Source organism: Pseudophryne corroboree, chromosome 5 (genome assembly GCF_028390025.1).
Source record: "Pseudophryne corroboree isolate aPseCor3 chromosome 5, aPseCor3.hap2, whole genome shotgun sequence".
NCBI lineage: Eukaryota > Metazoa > Chordata > Amphibia > Anura > Myobatrachidae > Pseudophryne > Pseudophryne corroboree.
The window spans coordinates 250550035-250558616 of NC_086448.1; the positions used below are offsets into that span (position 1 = coordinate 250550035).

At 37.9% G+C, this 8582-nt stretch overlaps 2 pseudogenes; one reads left to right on the forward strand and one right to left on the reverse strand.

Annotated features, from left to right (window-relative positions):
- Positions 1-1677: 1677 nt before the first annotated feature.
- Positions 1678-1796, reverse strand: LOC134930663 (5S ribosomal RNA; annotated as a pseudogene).
- Positions 1797-8163: 6367 nt separating this feature from the next.
- On the forward strand, positions 8164-8282 carry LOC134930664 (5S ribosomal RNA; annotated as a pseudogene).
- The last annotated feature ends 300 nt before the right edge of the window (positions 8283-8582 follow it).

Genomic DNA, 8582 nt, shown 5'->3' on the forward strand with positions numbered 1-8582 from the left:
CATTCACTCTGAACATTTTGTGTATATAAAAAACTCTACACACACTCACCAGGCTGCCTTACAAAATATATCAAGATAGGATGAGAATAGTGGTAGTATGGCGCCACAGGTTTGTGTAAGCAGGTTATATATAGGGTTATACAAATATACCCCACCGTAGACACTCCTTTGTAGGTATAAGGTGTCAGCTAGCCTCCAAAAAGATTAGACAGGGATAAACTGTCTACAATTTAAAGGTAAAAAATAGGGGGATGGAGTGCCAGCGACCAACGGTGTCTAATGGTTTTTAAATATGGTATGAAGAAGTGGCTGGATACATTCGGATAAAATTATAAAATTCAATTTAATTTATAAAAAATTCAATTTAATTTATAAAAAAGATAGGTGGGATAAAAAAAGGTTTACAAGTATAAGGAGATATTAAAGAATACAACAAGGGTATTTTAAAAAACATAAAACGGATATAAAGCATACAAGAATTAAAAAAAAAAATTTTTAGTTAAAAGAGAAAAAATGCATCAAAATTCTAAAAAGATAAAAACAATGCTTATCTTTTTGAAATGGAGGGTCAGTTTAGAGGTACACCCAACGCGTTTCGTCCATCTGACTTCATCAAGGGGTAGGGTGCAAATGAACAAGGATGATATTTATAGCTGGTGTCATGTGTTCGCAGGTAATTATGACATCACTTCCTGTTAAAAATCTAATAGGCAGAGTGCTATACAATTCCCTATATAAACATGAGTATATTAAGGGGGAGAGAAATAATGTCCTGTGGTACAATTTTCTATAAAAAACGAGTGCTGGAATTCTGTTTTAAGGTCTAAAAGTGTCCGAGACGCGTCCTGCGTCATTTCCGCCCCGTTTCCGGTGTCCACTCCGGCGGTGTGCGCATGCGCGTCAGGCCGAACTTCCGTTATCGGTAGCTGTCACGAGCGCTATGAATCTTCCCCACTTCCGTCCTTTACTTCTAGTATGAAGTGCCCCACTTCCCACGCAGGTTACACTCGGCTGCTCACTTCACTCTATTGGAGGAAGAGGTTGTCATTCATAGCGGCGGCCATTTTCATGGAGTTCATTATGGCTGCAGACATATTTTCTGTATAGGAGTAACCGCAGTCTCCAAGGGAACCATACATATTAAAAAGATATAAACAAAGAATTAGTGCCTGTGTTTTCACTTCTAAGCAAGCAATATAGGCTTTGCATAATACTGGTGTGTTTGAGAAAAAGGAGAGATTTTAGATGTTAATTAATCTTTGTATTATTGATGCCGATAATTATTGGCCCAGAAAACCATCGTATGAATAATAAATAAGGAGACATGGGTGGTGGAATACCAGGTTCTTTGGAATAAAAAACGTAGATATAAATAATTTCTTAGATATCAATTCACTAAGGTATATTAAAGTGGATATAATATAAGTGACGATGCTAGTGACTCAAAATTAAATATGAGGAGTCCATCATACTTGTGATGCTATATACTAATGCAGTGAGTGAATTATGGAGAGGAGTTAATATTTGTGTCCGTAATGTGACAGTAAGTGTTGTATTAGTGCATAATACATTAGTGCGTAATTAACTAGAGGGTATTTTAACCATATTGTCTACTGTGTGGGATGGACATACTCAGTGTGTCAACATTGCGTAGATTATTTTTTTAAAGCCAGCCGATATGTACAGTACCCAATCTTCGCAGATGGTTCCCCATTTGGTACTGGTTGGGCCCTACACTGCTTAGCTTCCAAGATCGGGCGAGATTGGGCGTCCGCCAGTGTGGTATGACTGTATCTTTTGGTATGGCGACTCAATAAACACAATACAATACTTGTTTATTCAGGATGTTGACATATAATTAGTAAGTGCTGTTGTGACATATTATAAACTATTATAAAGTGCCAAGTGCATGTAAGGTGAAGGATAAAAAAATAAAAACCAGAATAATTCGCCAGAAGAATCTCTTTTCACAGGAACGGTGCGATCTCGTAGCCTTCATTAAAACCCATGGGATGGGTGGTTTTCAATTGGAAAATCCAATACATTTCCCTCTGGGATAGTTTTTTGGCTAGGTCGCCGCCTCTTTCGTTGCTTGTGACATGTTCTATCGCCTTGAAGGAGAGTTCTTCTGGATTGGAATTATGATGAAGTTTGAAGTGTCTGTAAATTAGATGTGTCTCCAATTTATTTTTAATGCTGCGTATATGCTCCTGTATTCTGATCTTCAGTATCCTTTTTGTTTTTCCCACATATTTTTTGTGGCAGGTGCATTCTAGCAGGTATATAACTGATGTGCTATTGCAATTCATAAATTCCTTAATCTTGAACTCCTGGGTGTTGTCCATGTTGCTGAAGGTCCTTCTGTTAGGATTCAGAAATTTGCAGATGTTGCAATGTCCACACTTATATGCTCCAATGCATTTCGGAAGGGAACAGTGGTTGGTATCTGGGGGTAGTTCTTTTAACATGCTCGGTGCAAGAATGTCTTTCAAGTTTTTTGATTTACGAAATATGAGCTCTGGTTGCGGAGGGAGAATATTCTTAAGGATCGGGTCCATTAATAAGATGTCCCAATGGGATTTCAATGAAGTTCTAATGTCTTGTTCATGAGTGCTATAAGTGGTTATAAAGGAGACCGAATTTTGTTTCTCGTTATTCTTTTCTTTCTGTTTGTATGACAGTAGGCTGTCCCTCTCGAGCAGTCTGGTTTTGGTGATTGCCTCGTCTAGTATTGTAGGTGGATATTTCTTTTCTTCAAATCTTTTCCTGTATGTTGCTAGCTGTTGTTCGCAGTCTTCATTCTTGTTGCAGTTCCTACGGATCCTGTGAAACTGCGAGTAGGGGATATTATTCTTCCATTTCTTCGAGTGACTACTTTTGTAATGGAGGTAGCTATTCATGTCAACCTCTTTAATGAAGTTCTTCGTGATAACCATCCCTTCTTCGCTTCTTAAAACCAGGTCCAGAAATTCAATGGAATCTTTACTTACATTGCAGGTAAAAGACAGGTTAAAATCGTTGCTCTGTAAAATCTTAAAAAAATTCATAAAAGACTCGGCAGTTCCGTCCCAGATGATGATTATGTCGTCAATGTATCTTTTGTACATTACGACTGACTCCTTGAAAGATTGTGCTGTATACATATATTTCTCTTCCCATTGTCCCATAAATAAATTAGCAAAGCTAGGTGCGAAAATAGTCCCCATTGCTGTGCCACACTTTTGAAGATAAAATTTGTCTAAAAATTTAAAATAATTCCGGCTTAAAATGAAGAGAATTAGTTCACAAATAAAATTCCTGTGTGCTTCTGTAATGGAGTTGTCTTTGTTCAGGTACTCTCGACTTGTTTCTATGCCTTTTGAGTGTTCTATACTGGTATACAATGACTGGACATCGATGGTGACCCATAGATAAGAGTCTTTCCATGTAATGTTCTTAATTTCGTTTAGTACCATAGTAGTGTCCAGGAGAAATGATTGTAGTTTTTTGACGTGTGGATTCAAAAAGACATCAACATATTTAGAAAGATTAGAGGTAAGAGAGTCTATACCTGCAACGATAGGTCTCCCAGGTGGATCAATCATGCTTTTGTGAACTTTTGGTAGAAAATAAAATATGGGGGTTATGGGGTTGGATTGCATTAAAAAGGAAAATTCCTCCTTTGTAATGATATCACTCCTCAGACCCCGTAAGAGAAGTGATCTAAGTTCCTCAATAAAAGTATCCTTCGGATCTTCTGATAGGATTGTATAGGAGTGATTATCTCCTAGAAGTCGGTGTGCTTCGTGGACATATTTGTCTCGGTCCATTATGACCAACCCCCCCCCCTTTGTCAGCCGGTTTTATGACAATGTGTCTATTCTTTTGGAGATTTTTCATTGCTTCTATCTCTCTATTATGGAGATTTTTCTTCGTGATCGGTCTGGGTTCTGCTTCGCATAGGTCTTTTTTCACAAGGTCGTAAAATATACTTATATTACTCCCTTTGGACTCCACTGGATAGTACTTACTCTTGGGTTTGAGTCCTGATTTTGAGCTTGCTTCGTAGTTAGCGATGATGGCGTTTTCTTTTTTTAGGAAGTGCCTTTTCAATGTCAGTTTTCGCACAAATTTGTTCAAGTCTATAAATGTTTCAAATTTATTAAGTCCTTCTGTAGGTGCAAAGGATAATCCTTTACTGAGTAGAGATTGTTCTGAATCTGTCAGTTCATGTGTTGATAAATTGAAGATTCCTTTTTCCTTAATGTTACTGTTCACAAGTTTCTTCTCTTGAATTCTTTCCCTCCTGCCGCCCCGTTTTCCTCTATGTCTGTGAATCTTCTTTTGAGTGGGGAGGCATGTTTGACGTCCTCGTGTATTGAGCTCTTTACCGGACCTTTGGGCCTTGCTCCTTGTCTCACATCTAAAAAATCCTGTTCATCACTTGATCTTAGGCGATTCAGTGCAGTGAATCTATTCGATGTTCTAGTGTATCCCACCTATCTTTTTTATAAATTAAATTGAATTTTTTATAAATTAAATTGAATTTTATAATTTTATCCGAATGTATCCAGCCACTTCTTCATACCATATTTAAAAACCATTAGACACCGTTGGTCGCTGGCACTCCATCCCCCTATTTTTTACCTTTAAATTGTAGACAGTTTATCCCTGTCTAATCTTTTTGGAGGCTAGCTGACACCTTATACCTACAAAGGAGTGTCTACGGTGGGGTATATTTGTATAACCCTATATATAACCTGCTTACACAAACCTGTGGCGCCATACTACCACTATTCTCATCCTATCTTGATATATTTTGTAAGGCAGCCTGGTGAGTGTGTGTAGAGTTTTTTATATACACAAAATGTTCAGAGTGAATGAACGCACCACTAAACGCAACGAATGGTGCCAGAAAATATTTAATGAAGAAGCCCAGACTATTGCTATACCCCCATCTGGTAATTTAGATGACCTATTTTGGGGAATGGAACGTTTACTAGCCAAAGAAATAAAAAATTGGTGGGACATAAAAGGACTGGAGCACTACATTGAAGTTGATAGAATACCGAGAGGATTGAGAATCCAGAAACAACCCACTCTTGGAAATACAGATCCTGAATTTACTAAAAAGTGGGATTCCATTCTACATACATGCTCCTTAAATCTAATGAAACTCTTGATAAGTGAAAGGAGAAAGAATGTGACCGCTCTAGAAAAAGACATAAAAGAAAAAGAAGCTGAACTAGAACTCCACAAGGATACTGAAGATTTTCGGATTAATGATAACGTTCTAACTAAGAAACTTGAACGCATAGAGGAGGATGTCATAAGAGGGAAGGAGAAGAAATTTCTCAGAGATAAAAGGGACTATGAACAAGGAACTATTAAGAATTGGAGCAGATTTAGCACACATGACAAACAACCAAAAACAGACCAAAGATACCAGTGGAAAGCAGCACCACAAAGAACAAGACCACCACGGAGAAATGATTCACCCAGAACACCCTACACTAGAACATCGAATAGATTCACTGCACTGAATCGCCTAAGATCAAGTGATGAACAGGATTTTTTAGATGTGAGACAAGGAGCAAGGCCCAAAGGTCCGGTAAAGAGCTCAATACACGAGGACGTCAAACATGCCTCCCCACTCAAAAGAAGATTCACAGACATAGAGGAAAACGGGGCGGCAGGAGGGAAAGAATTCAAGAGAAGAAACTTGTGAACAGTAACATTAAGGAAAAAGGAATCTTCAATTTATCAACACATGAACTGACAGATTCAGAACAATCTCTACTCAGTAAAGGATTATCCTTTGCACCTACAGAAGGACTTAATAAATTTGAAACATTTATAGACTTGAACAAATTTGTGCGAAAACTGACATTGAAAAGGCACTTCCTAAAAAAAGAAAACGCCATCATCGCTAACTACGAAGCAAGCTCAAAATCAGGACTCAAACCCAAGAGTAAGTACTATCCAGTGGAGTCCAAAGGGAGTAATATAAGTATATTTTACGACCTTGTGAAAAAAGACCTATGCGAAGCAGAACCCAGACCGATCACGAAGAAAAATCTCCATAATAGAGAGATAGAAGCAATGAAAAATCTCCAAAAGAATAGACACATTGTCATAAAACCGGCTGACAAAGGGGGGGGGTTGGTCATAATGGACCGAGACAAATATGTCCACGAAGCACACCGACTTCTAGGAGATAATCACTCCTATACAATCCTATCAGAAGATCCGAAGGATACTTTTATTGAGGAACTTAGATCACTTCTCTTACGGGGTCTGAGGAGTGATATCATTACAAAGGAGGAATTTTCCTTTTTAATGCAATCCAACCCCATAACCCCCATATTTTATTTTCTACCAAAAGTTCACAAAAGCATGATTGATCCACCTGGGAGACCTATCGTTGCAGGTATAGACTCTCTTACCTCTAATCTTTCTAAATATGTTGATGTCTTTTTGAATCCACACGTCAAAAAACTACAATCATTTCTCCTGGACACTACTATGGTACTAAACGAAATTAAGAACATTACATGGAAAGACTCTTATCTATGGGTCACCATCGATGTCCAGTCATTGTATACCAGTATAGAACACTCAAAAGGCATAGAAACAAGTCGAGAGTACCTGAACAAAGACAACTCCATTACAGAAGCACACAGGAATTTTATTTGTGAACTAATTCTCTTCATTTTAAGCCGGAATTATTTTAAATTTTTAGACAAATTTTATCTTCAAAAGTGTGGCACAGCGATGGGGACTATTTTCGCACCTAGCTTTGCTAATTTATTTATGGGACAATGGGAAGAGAAATATATGTATACAGCACAATCTTTCAAGGAGTCAGTCGTAATGTACAAAAGATACATTGACGACATAATCATCATCTGGGACGGAACTGCCGAGTCTTTTATGAATTTTTTTAAGATTTTACAGAGCAACGATTTTAACCTGTCTTTTACCTGCAATGTAAGTAAAGATTCCATTGAATTTCTGGACCTGGTTTTAAGAAGCGAAGAAGGGATGGTTATCACGAAGAACTTCATTAAAGAGGTTGACATGAATAGCTACCTCCATTACAAAAGTAGTCACTCGAAGAAATGGAAGAATAATATCCCCTACTCGCAGTTTCACAGGATCCGTAGGAACTGCAACAAGAATGAAGACTGCGAACAACAGCTAGCAACATACAGGAAAAGATTTGAAGAAAAGAAATATCCACCTACAATACTAGACGAGGCAATCACCAAAACCAGACTGCTCGAGAGGGACAGCCTACTGTCATACAAACAGAAAGAAAAGAATAACGAGAAACAAAATTCGGTCTCCTTTATAACCACTTATAGCACTCATGAACAAGACATTAGAACTTCATTGAAATCCCATTGGGACATCTTATTAATGGACCCGATCCTTAAGAATATTCTCCCTCCGCAACCAGAGCTCATATTTCGTAAATCAAAAAACTTGAAAGACATTCTTGCACCGAGCATGTTAAAAGAACTACCCCCAGATACCAACCACTGTTCCCTTCCAAAATGCATTGGAGCATATAAGTGTGGACATTGCAACATCTGCAAATTTCTGAATCCTAACAGAAGGACCTTCAGCAACATGGACAACACCCAGGAGTTCAAGATTAAGGAATTTATGAATTGCAATAGCACATCAGTTATATACCTGCTAGAATGCACCTGCCACAAAAAATATGTGGGAAAAACAAAAAGGATACTGAAGATCAGAATACAGGAGCATATACGCAGCATTAAAAATAAATTGGAGACACATCTAATTTACAGACACTTCAAACTTCATCATAATTCCAATCCAGAAGAACTCTCCTTCAAGGCGATAGAACATGTCACAAGCAACGAAAGAGGCGGCGACCTAGCCAAAAAACTATCCCAGAGGGAAATGTATTGGATTTTCCAATTGAAAACCACCCATCCCATGGGTTTTAATGAAGGCTACGAGATCGCACCGTTCCTGTGAAAAGAGATTCTTCTGGCGAATTATTCTGGTTTTTATTTTTTTATCCTTCACCTTACATGCACTTGGCACTTTATAATAGTTTATAATATGTCACAACAGCACTTACTAATTATATGTCAACATCCTGAATAAACAAGTATTGTATTGTGTTTATTGAGTCGCCATACCAAAAGATACAGTCATACCACACTGGCGGACGCCCAATCTCGCCCGATCTTGGAAGCTAAGCAGTGTAGGGCCCAACCAGTACCAAATGGGGAACCATCTGCGAAGATTGGGTACTGTACATATCGGCTGGCTTTAAAAAAATAATCTACGCAATGTTGACACACTGAGTATGTCCATCCCACACAGTAGACAATATGGTTAAAATACCCTCTAGTTAATTACGCACTAATGTATTATGCACTAATACAACACTTACTGTCACATTACGGACACAAATATTAACTCCTCTCCATAATTCACTCACTGCATTAGTATATAGCATCACAAGTATGATGGACTCCTCATATTTAATTTTGAGTCACTAGCATCGTCACTTATATTATATCCACTTTAATATACCTTAGTGAATTGATATCTAAGAA